We start from the raw sequence: 27,010 nt of genomic DNA, 5'->3' as shown, positions 1-27,010 counted from the left end.
AGATGAGTAAAAGAGACTAGTGTGAGTCCTTCTTGTGGGCTCTAGACCTCCCTTTGGACTTGTGGGAGGCATTGTCATGGGCTCTAGGTCTTCATCTGGACTCATGTGGGACATTGCTGTGGGAGCCAGGCCCTTGGCTAAATAGTCTGTGTCTTTAGTATTGTGTCTTTAGTATTCCCTGCAGTCTCTTGTGTTAACTCTGGGTGACCATCATAAAATAGTATTATAAATTCCATGTTCTGATTCTAATTGTTCTCGTCCCAACCTCTGACTGCAACAGAGCTAATGGTAAAAGACAAAGCTGGCAGAAGAAAAGGAAGGTCAGTTAAGCTTTCTCTGAGGTACGTGTGGGGGGCCTTTGGAGACCTAAATGCAGGGCTCAGAGCATATCTGTGGTTTTCCAGTCATCTGCACAATTGCCCAACCAGGTCCCTGGCTTCCCACTTTCCTGAGAAAGTTACGCATCTGTAATGCTTTCTGTCCCCATACTCACATTTAGCTCTGTCTGATCTCATTGTTTCTTCTTTTATCTGCTCTTGGGGAAAGGGTGTCTTTCTTCATAAAACTAGTAAATTATTATTTCAAATTAAGTATTTAGTAGAATTACGACTTTAGGGATTAGTACCCTTTGAGTACATTTTTTTTTTTATTTAAAGAGAAAAAAAAGATAGGAAATAACAAAAACAAAGCAGTAAAAGGGTACAAATAATACAGGATTTCAAGAAAAAAAATATACATTAAGAAATCACTAGTTAATAAGCCACACACCATCATCCTAGAAACAGTTGTCCAAATTACAAAATTAAAGCATATAAAGTGGATATTCATACAGTGAGACTGCTGAGAGTTCCGTTCAATGATCCAACAGAAGCTCAGTAATATGGTTTTCCATCCTACACACTCGAACGTACCTGTGGTTATATCCCTTAGACCACCTTCCTTTCCTCTCTTTTTTACAATAACAGTTACACTTTTTGGTTTTTTTTTTTTTTTACTCCCATAGTTCTGATTACTTTTTTGAAGAGAATAAAACCTAACGTGACTAAACAAAACAGAGTCAGTTAGAACAGAAGGATGGACATAGTACATGATGCAAAAATAGAATATCGGGTGATCAAAAATGGTTACCATTGTGCCTCTTTCTATTTTTTTTTAAAGTTGCCTATATCATCAGGTATAATAGAATTGATCAAAACGGTACAGAACAAGACCAATAAAACCTACACTGGAGACCTTACAGGACTTCAAAAGAAGATAATAGTCAAGCCATAATGGGCATCATTGTAAATCTTATATTGCCTTCAAAGTGGTTGCCTATACCCTCAAGCCTGATGCTATCAAACAAAATAGAATATTGTATAATCAGACAGAACGAGATGGGGAGAGCAATACTGGAGTTCAAATCAGGTTGATAGAAAAAAAAAGTTACTATAGTATATCCCGCTATTTTTTAATTTAATTTTCCCTTAATTAAAAAAATGAGAAAAAATAGATTAATTTAAAAAGGGAGAGACTGAGATAAAAGAGGACATTTTAACAGAACGCAGGTCAGAACTGAACAATTTAAGCATCATTATGTTTCACCACCAGAGAATCTAACATAATAGTAGTTACCATAGTGTCTCTTTCCTTGAAATATTTGAGTATAACTTCATATATTATAGCATCAAGCATATCAAAACAGTGTGAAGCCATTTAAGAGAATGAAAGAATTACAGGGTATTTAGAACCAGTTAACAGAAAACAAACAACAGTTTCTATATTATCTCTACATTTTTCCACCTTACATTCTTCATTTATTTGTGGCATTATGATTTCCACTCTTATAATATTAATCAGACTACCAATTGATGTAATCTGCAGATTTTCATGCTCAATTTGTTTGGATTTCTCAGCTGCAATTGCTTCTACTATATGCTTCTTTCTTCTGGAAGCTTGTATTCCTTGAGTTTATATACATAGCATATATTTTCCTTTTAATTTTTCAAGCATGTCTTCTAATGGCTCTTGCTGTCTCTTTGTCTTTGTCCTACTTAATATTGATACAACCTAACAATTGTGTATATTCCTTCTTTATATTATACACAAATATGTCTTATTATGCACTCAAACCTACATTTCCAATGATTCATCTATTTATATGCTTAAAATCTAAATCATTTATTCACTATCTTCTGAGTTCCAAAACTACATAGCCAACAGTCTACATTGTCACTTGAGTGACTACAGACCATTTAAGTCAACATGTATAAATCCATCTTCTTTTTCTAAAATGAGACTTATTTCCAATATTATTGCTCTTAACAAATACTCTTCTCTAGAGCCTGGCATGGCAGTGCACACCTGTAATCCCAGCATTTGGGAGACTGAGGCAGGAGAACATTGTGAGTTTGAGGCCAGCCTAGACTACAAAGTGAGTCCAAGGCCAGTCTGAACTCTATAGAGAAATTCTGTTTCAAAAAGACAAATAAATACATAGACAAGAAAGAGAGAAAGAAAGATAGAAAGAAAAAAAGTTCTCCATAATCCAAATCTAGCCATTCTTAGAATGAGAAGGAAACCAAAATCTATTAATTCTGACTCTCTTCTATTCTGTTCATTACTATTTTCTTTTAAGAACTCCTTAGCCCTTACGGGGAATCACTGGACCAGCTTCAAAAAAACTCTATGTATCTTTGATTTATCTTTTTTCCAATTAATCTATAAACCTTCTCTAATAGGAGTTCACTTTCTAGCTTAAAGTTTTTGTAGTCCCCTACTCATCATAAGAAAATGACATAAAATGTAATATCTTGTGAAGATTCTCCTGATCTAGGACCTATTTATTTTTGTAACCTCCAAATATTATGTTATCTTGACTTATAGTTCAATAATATTGAATATCTGGACACTTTAAATATCCCTTTCTTGTTCTGAATATTAAGAGATTCTTCTTGAGGATTCATTTCTTAAGGACAAATACTCAACATACCCATCTTTCAGATTCAACTGAAGTATCTCATTTTCTCAATATTTCTTAGTTCCGCTCTCTATATATGTAATTATATTATACAAAGGCACATGATTCTTTTATAGGAGACAAGCTAGGTGTTTATTTGTTGACTTATCTCTTTACGAAATGAAATGCTTATCTTTGTACTCTGAATTTTCCAACAAAACTCACTGAGCAATAATAATACGCATACCAATAGTTCAATTTATTTTAAACCATCCTTCTCTAGTGCTACACTTTATCACTATGAAATTGATTGGCATGGTTAACCCTTTATTTTGCATGAATTTGGTTCTCCCCCAGTTAATTTCCTTTATATTTTTAGTCAGTAATCAGCTCCTGTTATATTCATATCTAGCCTCATACGTGAGGGTTTTGGGAGGTCACTGGGGATGTGTGATACTGCATCATGGGTATGTGATTCCATTGTAGTCCATGGATGGACTCATACCTGGGGTGTGATATTGGTAGGTGAAGCCTGGTAGAAAGAATCAGGTCATTGTGAGTGCGGCCTGAAAGGATGTTTATAAATTCTTTTCCTACATTGAGGGTTCTCTTTCCTGCATGCCTTGCCATGAGCCATTTCTCCTGTGCTGCCCCTCCGTCATGAGGCCCTGCCATGGAGCTAGATTATGGACTGAAACCTCTATAAACTGTGAGCAAAAATAAACCTCTCTTATTTAACTTGTGGGTGTTGGGTATTTTGTCCCAGCAATAATATATGTAACTAAGACAGTAGCATAAAAAAAATCTCCCTTTTTAACCACTCCTTTTGGTTCTCCCCATAGCAGGCCCTGTGCCTACATGTCCAACTGATGACTGTGCATATTCCCTCCAAACCATTTCTTTCCATCCTCTCTAGGGAGCTACAACATTGCCTCCTCCCTGCATCCACTGGATATTCCATAATTACAGAGCTGCATCATTTGGGGAAGTGTTACTATCTTTATTCTTGGGTAAGAATTGTACTGATTAGCTTGGACAGTATCCTCAGGTAACCTAGTTTATCAGTTATCGTCTTAAGATGAATATAATATTCCACACATGATCTAAGATCCTATTATAAGTAGGATGTATATTTATAAAATTCTTATTTTTTTGAGTATTTACAAAATTTCTGGTACTGTTTAAAATGCTTGGTTTATTAGAGATTTATAGGATGTGACCATATCAAATCAGGTGTGTGTACACATGAGGCAGAGATAGCAAGAGAGATAGAAAGAGGTGAAGAGAAGATGCTTTTGTATGTATCAAAGTAATATCTGGTCTCATTTTGCAATGATGCTTAATTTTTTCACTTATGGTTATAATTTCTTATTGACTGAAACACACTTATATGTAAGTGGATACTTAATACAATTAAGTCTCAGTCAATGCTTATAGGCCCCTTTCTAATCTTCGCCAGTTCGGAAGAGTCCTCTCTCTGATTCTACCTGTTCTGATTTTCAAATTCCCCTATCCTGTTTGTGCCAGGAGCTGGCAGCAGCAAGGACATAGTGGAGGTGTCACTCACGGTTGAGTGCACATTGGCATAACTGCGGGGAGCACGGCAGCCCCTCACATTCATCTGCCGCTCCAGCTGGTGCAGGTATCTTCCAGTCGCTCTTGGCATGGACATTTTCTGCAGTTGGCTTTTATAGTGTGGCCATGAGAGTGACCTTTGTGTGCCCACGTGAGTCTTCTCAGTGCTTACACTTTGGTAATTCTCCAGCTGTACAGTTGGAGTCTCTCTCTGTCATCACCAATGGGTCACTTAACTCCTCATCCTCAGCACCTGTGGTCATCGGGAATCCTGGGCTGATAACATTTTATATTCTCTTTCACCTCACTGAGAATGAATCTAAAAACAAATTTATTTTTCCTCACAATTCGTGTAATATACAAATTTGACCAGCATGCTTTATTCTATGAAATAAAGCTATTAATTGAAAAGGTCAAGTATTATTATGAAAAGAGTAGATCTCTTCACTTAGGATTTATCTTTCTCTATTAACAATCCATTAAGTTTTCATCCTTGTCAGCCAATTAATAAACTACTTATAACTTAACCAAATTATATCACCACTCACACTCCCTCTCATTCTATTGTCCTTCAAAAAGAAGTTATCAAAAATTATTGCTGACATCTTGCAGGAAACCAAGTTCAACATCTGTCCAACATTCCCTGGTAATGTCAGTAAGGAAGGAAAGGAAGAAGAAAGAAAGAAGGGAAGGCAAAAGGAAAGGAGAGAAGAGGGAAAGGTAGAGGAGAGAAAAGAATATAAACCAAAAGGGGATGAACGGAAGCCCCTGTTGTTATGCGGCTGATTCTCATCTGTTCTCTGTGGTTGATATCACTAGCTGCAGGCCTCCCCGGGTGCTCGCAAATTACAGGTTTAGCATCTCACTGTGGAGTACTTTAGATTTTTTTTTTTAATTTGTGAGAATTTTATTCCTAGCCAAAATCTTATCTGTATAAAGCAAAGCACTAATGTTGACTGGGATCTCCGTGTAGGTTCTCAGCATCTACCTGATTTCTTCAAAGAACCCCAGGGCATGAGCCACCAAAGCTTATAAAACTCCTGTTACGGAAATATTTCTTTCTGGAATTGCTTCCAGCTTATCAATCTGCACTACAGCTAATTCATTTATTAGAGACCAAGATTTTATTTTCTGCCCCTAATTTTGTAGACTCTCTTCATTTGCCATGAGTCCTCAAAATGTATTCACAGCAGACATGCAAATGTCTCCTCTTCAAGTTCTCTTGAACCTATGAAATAATTTGACTGGATCATTTGGAGCACCAAATCCACTCTATAAATTATCTGACCTCTTTTGTAGATCAATTCCCACTTGGCAGTGAGTACTCTGCCTTTTCTAGCTGAAGAATCATTTTCTCTTACAAAGAGCTCAGGGCAACAGCAATGAAGGAGTTATGCTTTCTCCTTTGTCTGTTAACATTATGCCATCTGTCCCAAGCAGCAGGCTTATGCAGGCCTCTGTATTCTCCTTGCTCTTAACATGTCTGAAAAACCTTTGTGGTACTTCTGACACTTTTGTTTCTAAGTCACTTTTTATTCAGGGCTACACATTTTTTGATGTAATTTATACTTTACATGATTATATTATTAGTTCTTTGCCATGCATCTAATTTCCATGTTTGGGACCTGACAAATTCTACTCAATATCAGCAGAAGCTAAATATTAGCTAGTCCTCTCTATATTAAACATGGCTACTTCAGCACGCTCTCCTTCTCTTTCTATTAGTCTATGTTTGTTATACGGATTAATGGATTTCCTTTTGGCAGACCAGAACATGCCATAATCATTTCTTCCCCATAACCCCTTTGTTTCACCTTTAGTTTCATATTGGGAAGGAATTTCAATGTTATAATATATTTTCATTATATTCTTGTGTGGAAAGACCAATAGTACTAGCTCTCTCTCCTGAGCCTAGCTTGAATCCCCTAGTTTGGGGATTCAAAACTGAGACTTTGTGGAGCTGAGCTCAGAAACTGGGGTTCTGCTTCTACAAGCCAAAGAATCCAGGGATTGCCAGAAATCCACCAGAAGTTAGGAGGAAGCATGGAATATACCCTCCCTCACAGCCTTCAGAAAGGGTTAGTCCCATGCTTTGGTCTTCAGCATCCAATGCTGTGAAAAAATCAATTTCCATCTCCTAAGCCACTGTCATATATGGTAAAGGAAGATCCTATCTAGCATTTAAACCTTATATAAATAAAAAGATTAGAGATGTAAGTTTAGAAAGAGAAATGGAATCACTTCATTGGAAAGAGGAGAGAAATAAGGACTTAGCTCCTTTGTCAGAGTAAGGCAGAAAGCCAGAGCTGGTGCACAAGGGTCTTTTTTCTAAGCCTCTTTCATTACAGAGCAAAAAAAAGGCCCTGTCTTCCTTGAAAGATTGGGTATTTTAGGCTCTGAGGCTCCTGATCTGGCCACTGTCACTTTCCATTGCCTACGTAAACATTCTTGGATAAGCTTTCTTTGGTTGCTTCCTTTTGCCAGGGTTGGATCATGGAGATTCACAGCAGAGCTCACATTCAAGGCTGAGTTAGCAAAAGGATAATGTGCATGTTAATGTATTAATATGGTGAGACAATAATAAAAATTTACATGTGTATTCATATACGTGTGTGTCCAGGTACGAGTGTATGTTTTACCTGCTGAGTTTTTCATGTATACCCTTCTCCCCACTTCCTCTCTTTTGTACTTAACTGAAGAAAGAGAGAAGCAAATTGGGGTCCTGGCACCCCAGTGAGCCAGACTGCTAATCCATTCCCCATCTCTGAATTGCACTCTTTCCTGTCAAGATTCCTCAAAGCCCCCCTTAGGTCCCTGCCTTTCCCTGCCTATCTTCCAACTTTCCCTATGCCACCTTGGTTTATGCAGCTCTAGAAATCCCTATAACCAATTACAAACAGACAAAGAATTTAGAAGAATTTGAACGTCAAAAAGACACACATGATTCAGTAATCTCATCATCATAGACACATATATGTCATTTGTCAGATTTTTTTCACATTGTTTTAAAACATCATCAGGTCATTGTCATTTTCTCCATCTGACAGGAAAGTCTTATCTCTATGTAAATTTTACTATCATTTATTTATCACAGGACATCCTTAATAGTTACTTGCCACTTTCTCAGTTATTACTCCTCTTTTTGTGACATATCTACCAGAAAGACAGACAGAACAATATTTAGGTCCATGGGCTCAGGTTTTGAACTGCTGACTTCAAATCTTTACTAATGAATAGTCATGATCACAGATATCCAACACAAGTACAGAACATTAAAAGCTGTCAGAGAAAAGAAACAGATCACCTATAAAGGAAAACCCATCAGAATCACAACAGACTTCTCAACACAAACCATCAAATCAAGAAAAGCTTGGAGCAAAGTATTCCAAGCCATGAAAGAAAATAACCTCCAACCCAGATTGATGGACCCTGCAAAACTCTCATAATTAATGGAGAAATAAGATGCTTCCATGACAAAGAAGAACTGGGGGTGTTCATGACCACCAATCCAACTGTACCAAAAATACTGAAGGACATTCTAGAGAGAAAGAGAAAAAGACTGTGGTTTCAGGAACTGCGGCAGATGGCTCTCACTGAACGGAGCAGACAGTGGAATGAAGGGGAAAAGTCAACAACCAACAGCAGAAAAATAGCATGGCAGAGATGAGGCAGACAAGGTTGGCCATAATCACTAGCACAGATGGCTTTGATACACTAACAAAAAGGAACACAGACAGAGTGGATCAGGAGATAGGGTCCATCAAGATGCTCTACATAAGAAATGTAATTAACCTGAAAAAGGTTTTATGGACTGAGAGTCAAAGATGAGAAAATAATGCTCTATGTGACAGAGAACCATAAAAAAGAGCGGGTAGCTTGCCCATCAGCAGCAGGTTGGTTGGAAAAACATAACACTTTTATACAATGGAGAAGTACCCAGCCATAAGGAAGGAAAACCTTGAGGCTCTTGTAGGTAAATGGATACAACTTGAGACCAACATCAGGGTAAAAAGGTTCACAACCACTTAGGTAAATAGCGGGTGTCTCCCTAATCTAAAAACTAAAGGAGTTAGTGGGATACAAAATGTACAATGTACCCTGTGAAAGTGAAAGTGAAAGGGGAGGAATTGTTTAAAAAGGGAAGGCAGAGGACATTGCTAATCTTGTATCATGATTTGAAACCCATATTGTTTTCATTGCTCTGTTTAGCTTGGCTATATTTTGTTCCAGTTTGTCTACTTGTACTAGATTTAATGGCATGGACAGCTATTCCAAAGGTATCAGGATATACTATGGTAACCATTTTTGATTTCTCGTTAACTTAATTTGAAGCCCTGTATTGTTTTCACTGTCTTGTTTTGACTGATTTTATTCAAATGTTTTGATAGTATCAAGTCTGCGGACATAGACAACTACTTTGAAGACAGTGAGATTCACTATGATACCCATTCTGATTTGACTATCAGTTGCTTTTGAAGTCTTATAATGACTCCAATATTTTCTTTTTATTGATTTTGTTCTGTACTATTATGTTCAATTTTATTATGCCTGATTATATAAGCAATTTTATTGAAGATGACAAATGACATGATGGTAACCATTGTTGTTTGCCTTGTATTTAGGTTTTAAGTCATGTACTGCATCCATCCTTTTGTTTTGACCAACCGCATTTTGTTTTCTCTCATTTGGTTTTATTCTCTTCAAAATAAATTTTAAAAAGAATTCTTACTTTCTTCAGACACCAGTTTTTTCATGTATATTTGAAGATTTTAAAAAGGGAATGAACAAAGAAAGAACATAAACTTCCCCAGTAAAATAGTGCAGATGATGAAACTAATAAATACATGAATCTTAGAACATTTGCAACATCAAGTACTAACATAACTTAGTTCTCATCATCTGTCTGCTCTGTCTTGTGTCTGAATCCGAGAATTTCTCCTCCCCCTTTTTCTTCACTACTTTGAGATTAAAATTTTACTGATCAGATTGACAAGTGTCCAGGTCATTATTCTCCATCCTTACCAAATAATTCACATCAAAACCACATCCTCATATCAGAAGGCATGGCAGGTCTGACAGTGACATTAGTCCTTATATGAACCAATAGGAAAACAGTCATTTCAAACCTTTCATTAGCCAACCTGCACACAAACAATAATTAATGTGGCAAGATAACACTTTTCCCTCTTGGTGGCCTATCTAAAAAAGCTTTACAGTCCCCAGACAGCTTTTCTTCTGGGACTAACAAAAGATTTCCTCAAATCTGTTAAGGACTGAAAATTTCTCACCTACTCAGAGATACAAAGATTGCATTTCCTCCTAAATATCTCAGTTCCACTCATGCAAAAAGTGCATTGACTTGTTGAAGAGCACCCTTGGTTCAAAGCTCTTCCCTTTCATTTTCTCATCAGCTTCCATGGTCAGCTGCATACTTTTATTGACATTTGATAGAGTTACACTGCTTACAATCTTTCTTCATGCCCTCGATTTTCTGCAGTTTATTATGTGCCATCTAGGAATATGTCAACCTGTCATGAAACCTCCCTCAAACATTCACATTTCCTTTTCATTTTTTAATCTTTCTTTTTCAAGATGATGGGGGGAATAAAAGTCAAACTCTTATAAGAATTGCTCGGTGGTTAGCCACTAGCATTCTACATTTCAATCATAAAAGGCAAACATAGAGGCAGTCAAGCACACTAGGTAACTTTGAAAGAATGTCTATTGATGAATTTTTGTTTTCTCAATCTTCTTTTAGTTCGGTTCTTTTCAGTCTTGGGCAAGCATTCCCCGAAATTCTGGAATGAGTCAGACACTGAGAACAATAAATTGAACTGGGTGCAGGCTTCACTGAACTTGCTGTGCAGCGCTGTCAGGGGAAGACAGTGCTGACCTGAAACCCCACCTCACCCTTTTGGCATTTTTCTTTGGCAAAAACTGCCAAATGCATCCTGATTTCATAATCTTATGCCTGGCTTGGGGAGCTGTACAAATGGACATTTGGATGAGACTAGCAAACTCATTATTCACATTGACCTAAAAAGTGATCCTTCGGATTCTAGCAGTGAAAGGTTAATGATATAATTCACTAGACTCTCTCTGAATTTTAATTAAAAGTATAAAAAGGTTTGAATTTCAGTATGAACCTCAGATTTCTGTAATGTCACCAAATGAAGAACTCTGACAAGGCTCTTCATTTTTATTTATGAATTTCATTCTATGAACATTTCTGGTAATGCATTTCAAATTATTTTCTGCTTTTTTAACAGATTAATGCCACCCACTATTTGTTGATTATATATATATATATATATATATATATATATATATATATATATGGATCCAGACACTCAGAATGCTTTTGATAGGTATTTTCTAAATATCTGCAGGAGGGAAGGGGTAAGCCTGGGTTTTTAACACATATAGGATGTTTTGTAAATGTTTATTGATTTCATGTTCCCTTTTACTATGCTATGAATAATTTCTTCAGATCTTGAAAGGGGTGGGAGATAATCAGTGGTAAGTGCACCAAAACTTTTAAGTAATTTAAAATAAGCTTCTTCTATTTATTGTCAAAAGAAATGAATTCTTTGTGAATCATATTTCACAATAAAAAATCTAATACTCTTGGTAATAGCAAATATATTGTTACAGTGTCATGGAGTTTTCAGGCAAAAGCCCCAGCTCCAGGGTTCCTAACTGACCACCCATTCCCTAACACCAATGAAGGGAACATGGTCAGGGGCAGAAATGGAGCTTTCAATCATTGTGGCCATGCTGGGAAGTACAGATAATGCGGTTTCAGATCTGTCTTCCAGAGACAGACAGAAAGGGGAACAAAAAGCAAGGCTTATGGGTGTATATACCTGAGAGGTTTTCATAGCCTGTAGTTTAGGGGATCCTGGCATGTCTGGTCTGGTTAGTTAGTATTTAGGGTTGGTTCTGGGACAATTATCATTGTGGAGGGGGCAACTGGGTTCCCATCACGAGAATGGAACTGGGTTCCCATCCAGAATCCCTTTGTTGTCACCACAGCTTATTTGTACCTGCTTTGGTCTGACTTCATATCAGGCTCTGCTTTTTTTGAATCTGAAATGACTGCAGATTTGGGACATGGGCATCATCATAGAGGGGTTAAGAACTGGACACTGTCAAAAGCTGGCAAAGAGATGGCCCTGAAAATTCTCAGAATTACTTTAATTACCCTTACCTTGGCATCTTCAGTCTTAAAAGGGATGAGAGAAGTTAGGGTGAATGAACTTTGTGTAGATGCCCCCTAAGTGATTAACACCCCTCTATGCACAGCTGAGGTGCCACACTCTGTCTTGCTTTGAATTTCCTGCTGGGCATTCCAGTCCCAGCACCCCGGCCCCCATCACAGAAGCACCCAGGGACAGGGCGTGCAGCACCCACCCCACAGCAGGCTCCCTCCACGTGTTTTACACACACTGACTCCACGAACCCTCAAAACAGTCTTATTAGTACACATTGTTACCTACCCCAGCCTTACAGGTAAGAAAACTGAGGCACAAGAATAATAATTGAATAGAGCTGGTGGCTGGAACCAAAAACCAAAAATGCACCATTTTTTAAAGTAAATCCAGTCATTACTTCAGAACTGACATATGTAGTGAAGCCTAATGCTTCAAAGATAACTTTTTAAGTAAAGCCTTAAATATGATATATGGAGAATTATGATGTATATATAGTCATATTTATATGACAATATTTTGTCATATATATATGAAGTCAAAGGGAATCATAACTTTAAAAGGCAATTTATAGGGGCTCATAAATATGTGAAATATAATGAAAGAAGTAGCTTAGCATAACTTGCAAGTCTCAGTTGCTGAGAGGATTACATATTACTAGGTAAATTCTCCAGTGTATCATGTTTATCAAGCCAAAAGCCAAACAATGGCATTTCATGGTAAAGGTTTTAGATAAGTCAGTGTGGTATTGTCTGTGTCATTATTGTATATTTATATTATGAATGCATATAAACTCATTCTGATTACTATTTCTCTCAAAGATAATCACAAATTATAGTTCTTTTCAAGATAATTTTTATAACTGAACTTTCTAGAAAACATGTTCTGTATAACTAGATTTGCTTGCATGTATAATGATAGACTCAAAATTCTCAGTAAAATATTAAATTATCAAGCCTATCACACTGTCTTGCTAAAGATTTAATTTCTATGAAAATATGTATATATTATGTACACTGTAATATAGAAAACATATTATGTTTTGAAAAGTACTTCAAAAATGATGCCATCATCTGCATTTTTATTTTAACTTAGCTTCTTTTAACCTGGCTAGTGAACAGAAGGATATGGAAACAATTCTCACAACGTAAGAGAGCATATGGAATCTGAATTTAAAGACTTAAACTAGCTGGTAAGGAGTGATTCATGGTTTGCCAAGCCTAGACCCATATTTTCAAAAACACACACAGAGAAGACATGACTTAGAAAAAAAAGAAAAGTACATTTTTATTTTAAAGAAATGATAAATTAAAATCTGTGATATATTTGAGTGAATGGTGAACATACACTAAAATAACTAATTTAAAAGAATCAGCTGTCATATTTTTAGCCTCTTTTTTGCTTCCATTTTCCTCCTTAAAAGCATGAACGTCCAATTCCTTTCTTTCCTGCTGATTTTTTGACATTTTCCATTTGGCAAAAAGGAAGCTCTGTCCCTCTGTGATGTTTCTAATGGACCTGAAACTCACATGATTAACATGACTTCTTTCCTCACACTAAAGTAGACATCAATATCATTTCAGAAATAATGTATGTATCTCAAGAGATTAAGTGCTAATTTCTGGGAGCTGTAGTTTAAAAGGCTATTATAAATGGCTGCCCTCATTGGTCATGAGATCTAAGAGAAAACGAAGTATTTTTAGTGTTTGGTTTTATTCAGAAATGATTAAAATTTTGTTACAGAAATGTTAAGATCAAGTTAAGCACTTCTTCCAATTTGCAAAGCACCTCTCATCCTGACTTAGCATAAATAGGCAAACTTAAACATTTCTAATCTTGGTGAATGTTACAATTACCTAGGGAAGATTAAACTTAAAAAACTATCAATACCCAGCTCCCAGCTTCAGAAAGTCTTCATCAATTATGTTCAAGTAATTTGTGGCATCTAATAGTTTTTAAAGTTCTCCAGAATCAATACTAATGTACAACCAGGATTTACATTCTAGATTTACCGTGGCTCACTTTATAACTGAAATGTGCACACACACAAAAAAAAAATCATTGGTAAAATCAATAATTTGGAATTATTAAACTATATAAAATATTTTCATTTGGTAAAATCCTTTACTGAGGCAATGCAGTCATGCTGGTTGACATTTCATGGTTACCAAAATTCACTTTAATGACAAAAGCTTAAAATCACTATTTATAACATGTCTTTCCCTTAATGTTCACTAACATTACTTTAGTAAACCAAAATACACTCAGCCCTGATCACTTGTCCTGAAATGACTACATCCACCCTCAAAGCTCAAGTCCCCCGCTCTATAGAATGATACTTTACAAAGGTCATTCACCTTATTCCACCCTTCTATGCAAGATGTTTTCTCTTCTTTTTTGCTACCTTCCATGCTTTTATTAATTCCAAACATTTGCAAATATTTCTAAAATTCAAAATTCTTATGATTGCTTTTCCGTTCTTTTCTTGTAAAGATAAAGCTCATCATAAATATCTTGATTACAAGGCTTTTATAATTTATTATTTTATTTTTGTTTTCATTTGTAATTTTTATTAATACCTGTTTATAGTTTTTAAAAGCCTTCCCATTTCACACCCAACAGGAATGTAAAGCCTTATAAGGCCAGCAGGCTGTTCTTGACTGGACCCCCAACCTCTCAAACTGCACCCCTTACTAGGTTCTCCATTGCTGCTTTTCAAGCCTGGGATGAACTTCCCAGTGACCTGTGGTTGACTCCCTGGCTACCTTGATCTCTTTTACACGTCAGTTCTCAGTGAGGTTTGTCTAGACCACCCTGCTTCTGCTGCAACTGCTCTCTATTCCCAACATTCCTTAAGCCCACTCTTTTTTCTACAATACATAGCTTGAATTGTCTATGATTTTCTGATTTACAATTTTTAGTGAATACACCTCCCCTTCTGGAATTATGAATCCGTAAGGTGAGAGTCTCCTCTCCATGTGTTCATTGACTTATCTTAAAGGCCTGAATTAGTAAGTGTCCTATAGGGAGTGTCACAAATACTATCGCATGAATCAGTTACTGAGTAAATATAGACATAAACTTATAGAACTACACTTTCTTATAGCAGATAATTTTTTATAAGATGATAATATTTTGTTTCTGTAAGGCTGCTATTTATTCTTATTGGCTTTATATACAAAGTATGTTGTTCTCAGTGCTTCAACATTTCTGGCTCCATTTTCATATTATTCTTGTAAAATGAACACCCTTCACTACATATCAAGCAGATCCCTGATCTTCCCACTATTCTTCATCAGTTATTGACAACTCAAATCCTTTTTATTTTTAAAACTCTTTTAAATCGTGGCTTTAAATAATGTTTATATCTGTAATTTTCCCTATGAAGCGGTCTAATTACGTATCTCACACGCAAAAGAATTTGACAGAAGTTAACAACTTGAAATAAAAATAAGTGCCAGTTATTTTATCCTCCCCAATGACAAATATAATTCTTTTCTTTTGGTTAGCTGTTGTCACTTTTCATTTTATTAATTCAATAAACCCGACATTCAGGTTCATCAGTGACTAAATGTGACAAAAATTCCACATGGAACTAACATTCCCTTTTTCTAGGTTACTGACCACTTCAACCATTGTTATCTGAGTGCCCAAAGCTTTCTATTACATCTAATCTTGATAAGTTGCATTATGTAAAATGAGTGGACACATTTTATACACTGCATTAGTGACTATCTCATCATTGAGGTAAAACACCCAACACCAATAGCAAAGAAGACAACAGCAACAGATTTATTTTAGCTCGCTGCCTAATCCATGGTCCACTGGTTCCAGGCAGAAACAGCAAGGCAGAGGGCTGTGTGGATGAAAAGCTGCTCACATCATGGCGGTCAGAAGACAGAGAGAGAGAGGGATGAGCCAGGAAGGGAGACACACACTTCTAGGTCAGCCCCCAGTAACCTGCACCCTACCAGACCCCACCTCCTACCAGCACATTTAGCAGGAAATTCATCGGTGGGTTAATCCACAAATGAGTACAGTGCCCAGCAGTACACTCACCTTCCGAAAGCTCCACCTCTGAGTGCATGAGAGTTTCAGGGATCATTTTTGATCTAAATCAGAACAATAGAAAAGTACAAACATTGGCTTCAGGCTAAAGAACACACTTGCTTTCAGTGGCAGCTATTGTCCCAGGAGTACAAATTTTGTTCTTATTGCTAAAGATCCTAGACCTGGGCACATCTCACGTCCATCACTATGTACATGGGTGACACTGGGAGACAAACTTCAATTCTGATCCTATCGCACTTCCTGTGCCTACAATATAATGCTGGAAATAATACTTCACAAATTTATAGTAGAATTTTGTCAAACACCTAACATCTCATTTATCAAAAGCAAGCATTCACCAAATCACAGTTATTATTAAATTATGCAAAGCAAAGGAGGGAGGGTATCCCAATGTTCTATACCAGTAATATTAGTGAATTGAAAAAGTAATTCTTAAAAATAAAAAAAAAAAAATCAGCAGAAGCACTAGTGAAGGAAGTTAACTATCTTTTATGTACTTGGTCAAAGCAAATTCCCTTGCTGTGTCCCTGTCTTTCCTCCTGGCCTTAATTACATGACTCCTACCTAACTTCAGTACTTCCTTGATAGCTACATACACAGGAGAGAGCCCATCCTCCTCAGTCTTCAGCACATAGCTCAGAGGCTCGGACACACTGAGTACTTACACATTTCTTCTTAACCACAGTGCATCAGTAAAAAAATCTTCAGATTGGCTCATGCAGTCTATTTACATTTTACAGTAGAGACTAAATCATCTTTAGACTTCTGTAGGAATTAAGAAAAAAGAAAAGCAGTCCATTTAGGAAAATTGATTCAAGAAAAGTAATCATTTTCATGCCAGTTTCTTGGAAAACAAAGCAGATCATTTATTTCCACTTTAATTTTGTTATATCTATTGTAATTGCCTTGACTTGTTTGTTTTCTTTTGTTTTGTCTTTTAGGGAGTTACCTCCATAGAAACCATTATTTCTATGAATACTGAAGAACAGTCCACACCAATGGTGAAAAATAAAACTGGAATTCCTGGAGATGAAAACCAGGGACCCTAACTAAGGTGAGCAACAGGGGTAAGCTCGAAGGAGAAGGCTAACCCTTTGCTTGCAAGACCTTGTGCCCATGTTTGCGAGCATCTAGGCCCTGTGCTCCACCAACCACTTACCACCCCTATGTCCAAAGCTTCTGCCATGACCTCCATCTTGTGAAAAAGTTTGCTGGTTAAGTTCAAAACTCAGGCTACACAAATGTAAGAAACAACTAAAATTCCACCTGACTCCAGATTACAATCTTTAGACTTCTGTTAATTCTTCAAATGTCCTTTGCATTCCTCATCCTGAGTTCAAATAGGCAAAAGCGCACCTATACACACACTCATGCTATATATATTCATGAAATAACCAAAACCCAAACAATTGATTGAGGTGATATGATCAAAAAATATGGTGATTATTTAGATTTTTTTTAAATTACCAGATTAAAAAATATAGTCATTAATCAACTTCAAAATACTCTGCATAGATTCTGACACATTTGTCCCGTCATGCTTGCCATTTTCAGAGGCAGTTCTAGATGTCCTATATCATGACTGTCTTTAGTTGTGCTGTCAGGGGACCTCAAGGTCCTGAATTAATTCAAAATGTTTACTTTTCATGGTCATTTTGACTTTGTGAAAGATCCAGAAGTTGAACAGTGTCAGATCCTATAAGACAGACAAGGACACACTGTAAAGTTTTTTGGAGCCTTCCTTTCAATTTGGATGACACTCAGCAATAAATTTCCATATTTTTTTATCATATTCCTTAAAGACATTCACAAAAAAGGGCTTGCAGAACTACTTCAGGAAGTATCAAAAATGAGGGGATCAATGTGTTGAGTGGAGAAAGGAGCATTTAAAGGGAGACTGATGGCACAGATTTTTAGTGTAATAATTTTTAAATGTAAAAATTCACCATATATTTTGATCACCTCTTGCATTCTTAGTAATTTTTTTTTGTCAGAATAGATATCATAAAGAACTGTTTTATAATGGTAACCTACTTTCAGGAAGTAATTTCTTCCTCCAATATAGTAATGTCGGGAATCTTCTATCCTTACATTTAGGAAGAAAAAATTATCCTGTAATATTGTAAGATATCACTCAGCATTGAGTTTTGCTTAGGACTTCCCAAACCATTGAATAAAATAAAACAGCATTAACAGAAATGAGTTTTAGCAGTCAGCCTCTGGGAAATACTCCCATATTGTTTTCAATATCTGCCTAGCAGCCAAAAAATTGGTGTATATATAAACCATAAGTAAATTTATATATTCAGTGTTGCAACTGACACACTAATAAAAATGCTAGATTAAATTTAAAGCAAGAAAAGCTTCTAGTTATGTACTATTGCTGGGTGGTACAAAAAGTATTGGGGGAAAATGGGCTATTTAATTTTACAAAGTCTCGTTTTAAGGAGTTCATAATAATTTGTAAATTACAATTTTACATCTTAAGAGTATAGTAGAGAAACATTGCATTTGATTATCACCGATTCTCTGGGAGAGTAAACTGAAACCCCAGCAGATGGCATTCAGAGTGACTATCAGCGGGGGCAGAGTTGGAAGTGAGACAGAAAGTCCCGAGTCTTCACCCACTCTATGCACACAAAAAACTTTAGTTTTCATTAATAAACCCTACCAGAATCTCCTTGCTGTTAAGAATGGAGTTAAATAGTATTATCAAAAAAGAGACAGCTAAAAATTTTAACAGTAGAGCAGAGTTGATATCACATCCACCTAAAAGAATGCTAAGAAAAATGACGAAACATGGAGATGTGGAGAAAGATGATTGTTTTAAACAATGGTTTCCACCTCGTTGAACCCAGTGGAATAGTCTAAAGTTCCCTCTAACTCCCAGCATGAGGATTACTAATCTGTACCACATGGCTACAAATAAATGTTGAAAAAGAATTGCCTGTGCAAATAGGAGCAAATACAATAAAAGCAAAAGAGTCTCAAATTGTGCTTTTTGCTCAGATCTTTGCTGAACTTTTGTATGCTACTGCTGCTCTCAACCTCTCCTCCTATGAGATTTTGTAAATTAACTGGGGACATTCAGGAGGGTGCAGCCGTGTGCGCATACTCGTGTTTTTCAGAGCAACCCCGTGCTAACCTTGGCTGTCCTAATGTTCTCTTGTTGGGCTGCACTTTGGATTAAAACAATACAAAGCAGGAGTTCTGTTTGCCAGCAAAGGTGACCTTTTTTTACTATTAGATTACAACCTTGTTTCTATAAAAATAAAAGTTAGCTTGGAGTGTTGCTGTCCTAAACTTTTGTTACCAGTGACAGATGCTTTCCTCGCTTACTCCTGGCCAAGATTTAACATCTAGTGAGATATTTACGGGGGGTGGATTCAGAGGTCTCTCTATGGCTGCAAATTGTCCTATTCAGTCTAAGGTTATAATTTCCATAGGGGAAAAAACAAGGTACCAACAAAATGATCAGTAATGTGTATTCATGGAGATGAAGGTCATTTGATGTAGACATGAAACATTCTGCTGTGCCAATTCATGTGGCCCGGGTGACTATTTTTAGAATCAGGTGGTATCAACTCTCGATTTGTCAGAGAGCTCCAAGCAGGGTCGATGCCTGCTTGGGATTGCTGACAGCAGCTCCAGCCAGGTTACTGCCTCACAGTACCCCCTGCCAGCTGCATGACCATCTTGCTGCCAGCCACGCGCTCGCCACAGCTGCCTCCTGGTGCTCCCAGCTGCCGCAAGACAACACTGCCAGTCACACCCTGGGGCTCTGCCAGCTCCATGGCAGTCCCAGCATGCCACGTGGTGGCCGAGCCCGTGCATCAGTCCTGCTGTCACATGCAGAAAACTCATTCTCTGGGCTGCCTAAAATTAACTTTTCCACAGAGCCCTTCTCCTGCACCTCAGTGTTTATATGGAGTGTGATTTCACAGTTTTTCTTTCAGACAGTTTCCATATGAAAGAATTCAATCCTTTCTCATATGAAATGATTCTTTGGCTCATAGGCAAAAGTGCTCTCTCAATCACAATTTTGTTTCTCATACTTTTGACTGCTGTTTTCTTCAATTTAAGATCACTGAGCCAGAAGAAGAAGAAGAAGAAGAAGAAGAAGAAGAAGAAGAAGAAGAAGAAGAAGAAGAAGAAGAAGAAGAAGAAGGAGAAAAAGAAAAAGAAGAAGAAGAAGAAGAGGAAAAAGGGGGTGAGGGAGGGCAGAAGGGAGGGGGAGGAGGAGGAGAAGAAAAGAAAGAGAAAAGAAAACTAAACTTAGAAATCCAGACTCAAACAAAGTATAAGAAATGTAAATAATCTTCTCTTAAAGCATATAAAGACATAAATTAGCAAAAGAAACATCAAGACTCATAGATTCCAAATGTTTCAAATTCCAAGGATATATGTTTGGATGGGTTCTCTAAGCCTTGATCAATCAACAGGTGCAAAAAATAAAATCAACAAATTGTAATCAAGTATCTACTGTGCTAATAGCTATTAGGAGAAATGGCCAGAGAGATCTAACGTGCTACCCTGTAAAATGTTAAGATAGATGGAGAGAGAAAGATCTAAAATGCTGAAGGCATGGCCTGTGTCCTTTAGAAGTGTTCAGTTTAAATTGTGATTGAAGTAGCAGCATTTGGGATAGCAGGTCACAGAATATTTCAACACCAAAAGACAAACACCTGGTTAGCTATGTATTACACATTACAGTTTACATGCAGGGACAATGCCAAGTAGTGAGAGAAAGGAAGACCAGTTACTCCACTGAGCTGTGGAGCCTACCAAAGCAAGCAGATCGTAGACAGAGCTACCAGTTGGATTAAGGAAATCTGTGGTAGCAAAGTACTGTGCATAGATTTTGAATTCCTGAAAACTCAAATTCCAGACTAAGGAATCTGGATTTTATATTGCCAGCCACACGATGTGATTGGAAGTATTTTGGGAGAAAAAGCAACAAAGATGAAATTTAGAATAGCCTGAACCGTGTGAATTTGCCCTTTCTCAAGATGGGGGTGGAAAGTAGACCAGAAACATTCAAATATCATTAAGCAGCATGAGGTCCAACATAATATAAAAAACATGGTGAAGAGAAAATATCCAAACTAGATTTGGTTCAGTTTGAATTCCCGCGAGTCTTTTTCTCTATCAACTACTTTTTCAAGTTCCCCTCTATATCCTGTTTTCATTGGCAAAGAAGTGAAAAGAAATTTTAAAAAGGAAAAGATGACACAATAGGAAATAGGACGATGAGAAAAGATAGAAAATCAGAGAGACTTATGAAGCAACTTGAAAATTCTTTAACAAAGAAAAAAAGCAATTATATCTTCTTTAAATAGAACTTTCAAGTAAATCCTCATTAACCTTCTACTTAGGGCACAACCACTAACACAGTCAGAAAAAGTTACAGGGAGAGCTTATACACAGTTTAACAAAATATAAATTGCTTCTTATATTTTCCTTCTTTATCTCCACAATATGTTATTTATGTTTCCTAAAAGGAATATATTTCATGTATCTGGGCCCCATATGAGTTCTGTCTGTTTGAAACTAGTCCATTAACTTACGTTATAATTTAGAGATGCTAAAGGATATTCACCTGTTTGCATTTGGTACAATGCAAGAGTCCTATCTCTGCTAAACTTTAGGTGTAACAATTCAAATGTCAAACACATGACTTCACAAAACACAAACACAATGTCCTATTCCTTTGTCATTTTCACAGTTGGAATCAGTTTATTTCCAGCCCAAAGTCTGGGACCACTCTACCTCCACAAGAAAGAAAACAAGGACCCTAATTCAGAACCAAAATCAGCAAAATACGATGCTTTATGATGACTGTATAGAATGTCAAGAAAAGTCTCCTATCATGATCCAAACTCCAGAAGGTTTGGTCACCCTACATTGAGTTCTAACACTTATTTTATCCACGTGTCTTTCTGCTTCTTTCTTTTTGATACCATGCTTACCACAGATGAACACTTTTCCTTCAGGCCCATTACAGAAAAGATGCTATTTCCTTGTCCCTTTCTTTACAGTTTGTTTTCTGAAGCCATGCAACAGATAAAGAGGGAATTACAAAGACAGTATTAGTTATTAGAACTTAAATCTTCCTGCCGGTTAAACTACATCTAGACCTCTTCTTGCATATTTCCTATGTAGTTCTCTCACTGACATGAAGTGATTCTGTTCCAAATAAATGTAGGGTATAATGAAATATCCATCTCCTTTTAATTCCTAAGAAACAACTGAGTTCCTTTTGTTCTTCACCAAGAAGCTTCAATTTTGGTCACTAAAATATTTTGAGGTGGATGATAAAAATGGTTCAACTTTGGTGAAACACACAAGAATCATTTACATGTGCCAGGACCTCTGTCAAAAATCTGTATCTCAATCTTTGATCTTTCATTGATTTTCTGTTCAGTCCTTTGCTTAGAAAAACATAGTTCATCTTAGATTCACTTTTTGTGAGTCAAAACTCAAATTCCTGGAGTCCAAAAAGTAATGAACCCAAGAAACTGAAGGTAAGAAAAATCAGGAATGACAGAAACTGTGCTGATCAGAAGAGCTTATCCTACCTTAAAGAGACCACAGCTAATAGGAAAGGAGTAATAATTGTCTTGTAAAAAGTTGAATTGGTATTCCAAAACTGTTTAAACTTTAAAGATATTTTTAATTTGAGAAACTGACAAATACTGTAAATATTGTGACAATCATTGACAAATCTTTACAACTGTATCTTTGAAACATTCATTCTAATGATAAGTAACCTTATATATGCATTTAAGTAGATCATATATGCCAGGGGTTGGCAAAAAAACTTCAACAATGGGCTAGATGGTAAATACTTACTGCTCTTCAGTTCATATGGCTGCTAATCTTTGCTATTGCTATCATAGTGAGAAAGCAGTAACTAAATAACTGAGGTTTTATTCCAGTAAAATTTTATTTGCAAAAACATTGAAGATTTTACTAAAAGTTTGACTAAAAGTTTGCTGACGCGACCAGTAGGTATGCACATAGGTCTGTACCTCAGTACCTTGGTCATTTTCTCCTCACTAGGTTAAAATACCTAACACCCACAATTTAAAGGAAGAGAGGTGTATTTTGACTAACATGCAAACAGCATGACGGAAAGTTCTGGCAGAAGAAAGCTGCTTCCACCATGGGGCCAGAAAGCAGGCAGCAAGCAGAGGAGTCAGGAAGGGGTACACCACTTTCCAGGACCTGCCCCCAGTGACCTAGAAGAAAGTTAGCTATGAACTCTTCAGTGAACACATCTCCTCACAAGTCTAGCACCTGCATGATCCAATCAACTTCCAAATACATGAGGCCTTGGGAAGAAAATGTAGATCTAAATCATGATTTTCTATGAACACTGAAGTTTAGGTAGTACTTATGAAAAAGTCCCTGATTTCTCTTATCTCAACATGTACAAGGCTTACTATCTTGGTTACTTTTTTCTCACTGTTGAGACAAAATACTTCACACCCAAAATTAGGGAAGGAAAGGTTTATTTAGCTTACAGTTTTTGGAGGTTTCAGTCCTCATAACTCAGACAGCTCCAAGGCAGGGTGGCATGGCTAAGGGGCAGTCGTTCATGGAAGCCACAAGCATCAAGAGTAAACAAGATAAAAAAGGGAAAATCAGGCCTCCTTCCCTCTCTTATATTGTATGCAGGCTCCCACCCCTGGTCAGTTGTAGCATTCACACCATCAATCCCAGCGCTAGACAACAAACAAATCACAAACACTAGACTCAGTTGCCCTGGAAAGGCTCACCCCTCCATGACTGCATGAAGCTTTGTGGGGGGCATTTATATAAACCACAACATTTGCTGAATGAGATCTTTCCCAAGTTAGATCATATTAGGATCCTAACTGGAAGTCCCCATTGGACCTGTACCTGTTCTCCTACAGTAATTCCACACACGTCACATTTTATACTTCTCAAATTTACTCTGTTTTTAGCAAATTATAAAGAAAAACGATGAGTTTTCTGGTCCTAATATTTGGTATCTTTGATGCCTGGTGCATGGTAATCACCTAGTTAATATTTTACTAACTTTCCTGATCCTTTTTCTAATTTATCTAAAGTGGAATCTATCATTTTCAGAAGAAGGAGATCACAAGATTATAAAGTGTCTTAAGTGTCTTTAAAACTCATCTTTTGCCAGGCATGGTGGCACACACCTGTAATCCCAGACCTTGGGAGGCTGAGACAGGAGGATTTTTGGGAGTTCAACAGGGATGCAGAGCCAGGCTCCTGAAGCCAGACTCTTTTGGTTGCAAATCTCATCTCCACAATTTACTGCACTACTACACAAGTTATTTTTGTTTTCTGTTGTCAGTGTCTTTGTCTGTACACTGTGGAAAAACTCTTAACTTTCTCATAGAAAGTTAATGCATATGGGAACCATAAGACATAGGACCTGACACTCTGAGTACACAATAAGTAGCTGCCAATCCTTTTATTTTCTGTGTTTAAAATCATTCTTCCATCTCCTCTAGGGTCCTACTCATTCCACACAGGAGAACATTTGTTTGGATCACACTGACTTTCACCGTGGTCATCTGTGATCTCCATATTGCCACTTCCAATGATTCCTTGCTGCTCATCTCACTAGATAATATAAACAGAATTCTGATGCAGTTTGCATAGCATAGTGTGTCTCCCTGCAAAGCATCTGCCTCTCATATTTTTCTTGAAAAAGTTTCTCCCCTTTGTCTACAGATTACTTTTTTTTATATCTTGTATTAGCTTTACTAGCCACTTCTTAGTCACTTTTTCCTTTCCACCTTCTTTAGAATGTTTTTACCCCCAGACCTTACACTTCTCTATCCACACTCACTCCAAAGTTATTTCAACTACATTCATGGCTTCAAGTATCATCCAAATGTTGATACTCCCCAAATTTACAGTCCAACAGCAAAACGCTAATATGTACAATTCCTATGCATCTCTTGACTGTCTCATTACAGCTCCAAGCTCAGTAGTCATGAAACCAAACCCCTCCAAGTCTCAGACAAGGTAGCTCATGCCCATGCACGTACACAAACTGCCCTGTTTTTCCAGTAAACGTCTCCAATTTAACAAAAAACAACTCTGCTGTAGCCAGTTTTTTAGAATCAATGTTAAACCTCACTCTACTTCCCACAACTCATCTGCAAATCCTCTCAACTGTACTTTTTAAAGGCATCCAGAATGCAAATGCTTCTCATCCTGTGTATTGTCTTCTAAGGCCCGCACTCTCTCACAGGCTACATCCGGTAGCTTCAGAACTCTTGTCCTGTTTACAACTTTATCCTTCCAGTAACGTATTTTTGTTTCACAGCCATTGTAACCCTTGAAGAGGAAAATCAAACTGTGGCCCTCTTCGGCTGAAACTCTCCATGATTGCATCTCACAAAATAAAACCTAAAATTCAAGAAAACTGTCCATGATCTGCCTCTCTGTTCTTAGCTCTTTCTTGCTCTCCTCATCATTCTCTGAGCTCTGATTCCACTTAATGTTCCTTGTAAACAACAACCAGACTACAACCTGGGAGCTTTTGCAGCTAACGTTTTCTTAACCTGGAATTTTCTTCCTTGACCTACCCACGGCCCCTTCGTCTCCTTCATGCATTCACACAAATAACATTTAGCGTAGTGTGTCTCCCCGCAAAGCATCTGCCTCTCAAGCCTCCTTGGTAAGCATTACTTTCATACATCGTACTAACTCCTGTTTGATACAATACATCCCCAGTACAATGCCTGCTCTGCCTACACATAGTAGAATATAAGCAGCATACAAGGAAAACTTCCTTGTTCCTTTCTTGCTCATCTGTACCCTTTTAAATAATGATGGGCACATTGTGGGACATCTATAAATGTTGTGAATGAATTTCTCATAATTGATCAGACTTTATGTACATTTGTAAATAGTTTTTGCAAGTTTATTTTTGGGCCATTCTGTAATATCGTATTTCTAGAAATGCTAGCCTCCTCCTCCCAGGTGGGGTGTACGTGGAATCCAGGAGACACGCGGGATACATGAAGACCGTAAGCTGTGCTCTTCAAACAATACTCAGTCCGTGTAGTAATTGCAGAAGAAAGTCTGAATCTAGTTAAAAGTATCAGGACACTTTAACATAAACTACAGGTACTACATCACAATCTAGACATTGAATTCCAAGATTAAGACTAGGAAAAGTAAGAAAATATTACAAGGAAAAGCAGTATGTTCAAATGCTGAGGAACTGCTAACTCCTGTGAAGCTGTTCTCAGTGGCTGGCCAGGCACCGTCAGGCCTCTTAACATGGGAAGTGACCTTCTCGGATGGAACTCCACTTCGCCAACTGTATAATCTTAGTGCTTGGTAAAGGATTCTACACAGAGTAGGCACTTAACGAGCATTATAAAGCTGATGATAATAAGAAAAAACAGTGTAGTTACATCCCTGACTTGTTAAAGTGCATGTGAAAGTCTCCACGGTAAACAGTATGAAGAATAAATTCCTAGCAGATAAAGCACCTTCCTTACATTTCTTCCTCTTTGAAGAACAGATTGCTGATTGCTAAGCAAACCGAGGAAATAAGCTTTGTCTTCTCTGTCTTGGAAAACGCTGTGAAAAGCATAAGAAATCAGACTTAAGGACGTCAGGCTGCTTCTTTTGTTTCACCTCAGTAGTGATGACAGCCTTTCAACACTATGCTCCTCACTGTTTCCTACTCACCATTTCATTTCTTTCAAAGAACGCTCAACAGCACCTCTAACCTGAGGTCTTCTTGTCTTCATACAAATAATAGAGATAATCTTGAAATTTCTTAGGTGTATCAAAAACTCAGAAAACTTATCGGCAATTAACTCCATAGTACTTTACATGTAAGCCAGTTTCTCTTGATAACTTTTGAAAATGCAGCCAAACTACTCTTCTCCTTCATCAAAATTAAATTTTCAACAAATAAATATTTGACAAATGATTTGGATATTAACATATAGTGTCTACCTATGTCCCACATGTCAAAAATCTAGGAAAGTTAAATTTAGCTTTACTGAAGCACATTGACTGGTTCATGTGTTGTTTTAATGTTAGGATTTTCCCTACTGATTCTTCTACTGCTTAAGCCTTCATATAACATGCAGGGTAAAATCAGTAAACTAATTTTGGGGACCACTATTCTGGGGACTATTTTTAATTTCTCAGCATATTTTTAATAATTCTCCTTTTATAATTG

The sequence above is a fragment of the Cavia porcellus genome, unplaced genomic scaffold (assembly GCF_034190915.1).
Source record: "Cavia porcellus strain 051 isolate PalLab524CR breed Dunkin Hartley unplaced genomic scaffold, mCavPor4.1 scaffold_14, whole genome shotgun sequence".
Taxonomy (NCBI): domain Eukaryota; kingdom Metazoa; phylum Chordata; class Mammalia; order Rodentia; family Caviidae; genus Cavia; species Cavia porcellus.
The sequence above is the reverse complement of the archived record's forward strand: the minus strand, read 5'-3'. Positions refer to the sequence as shown.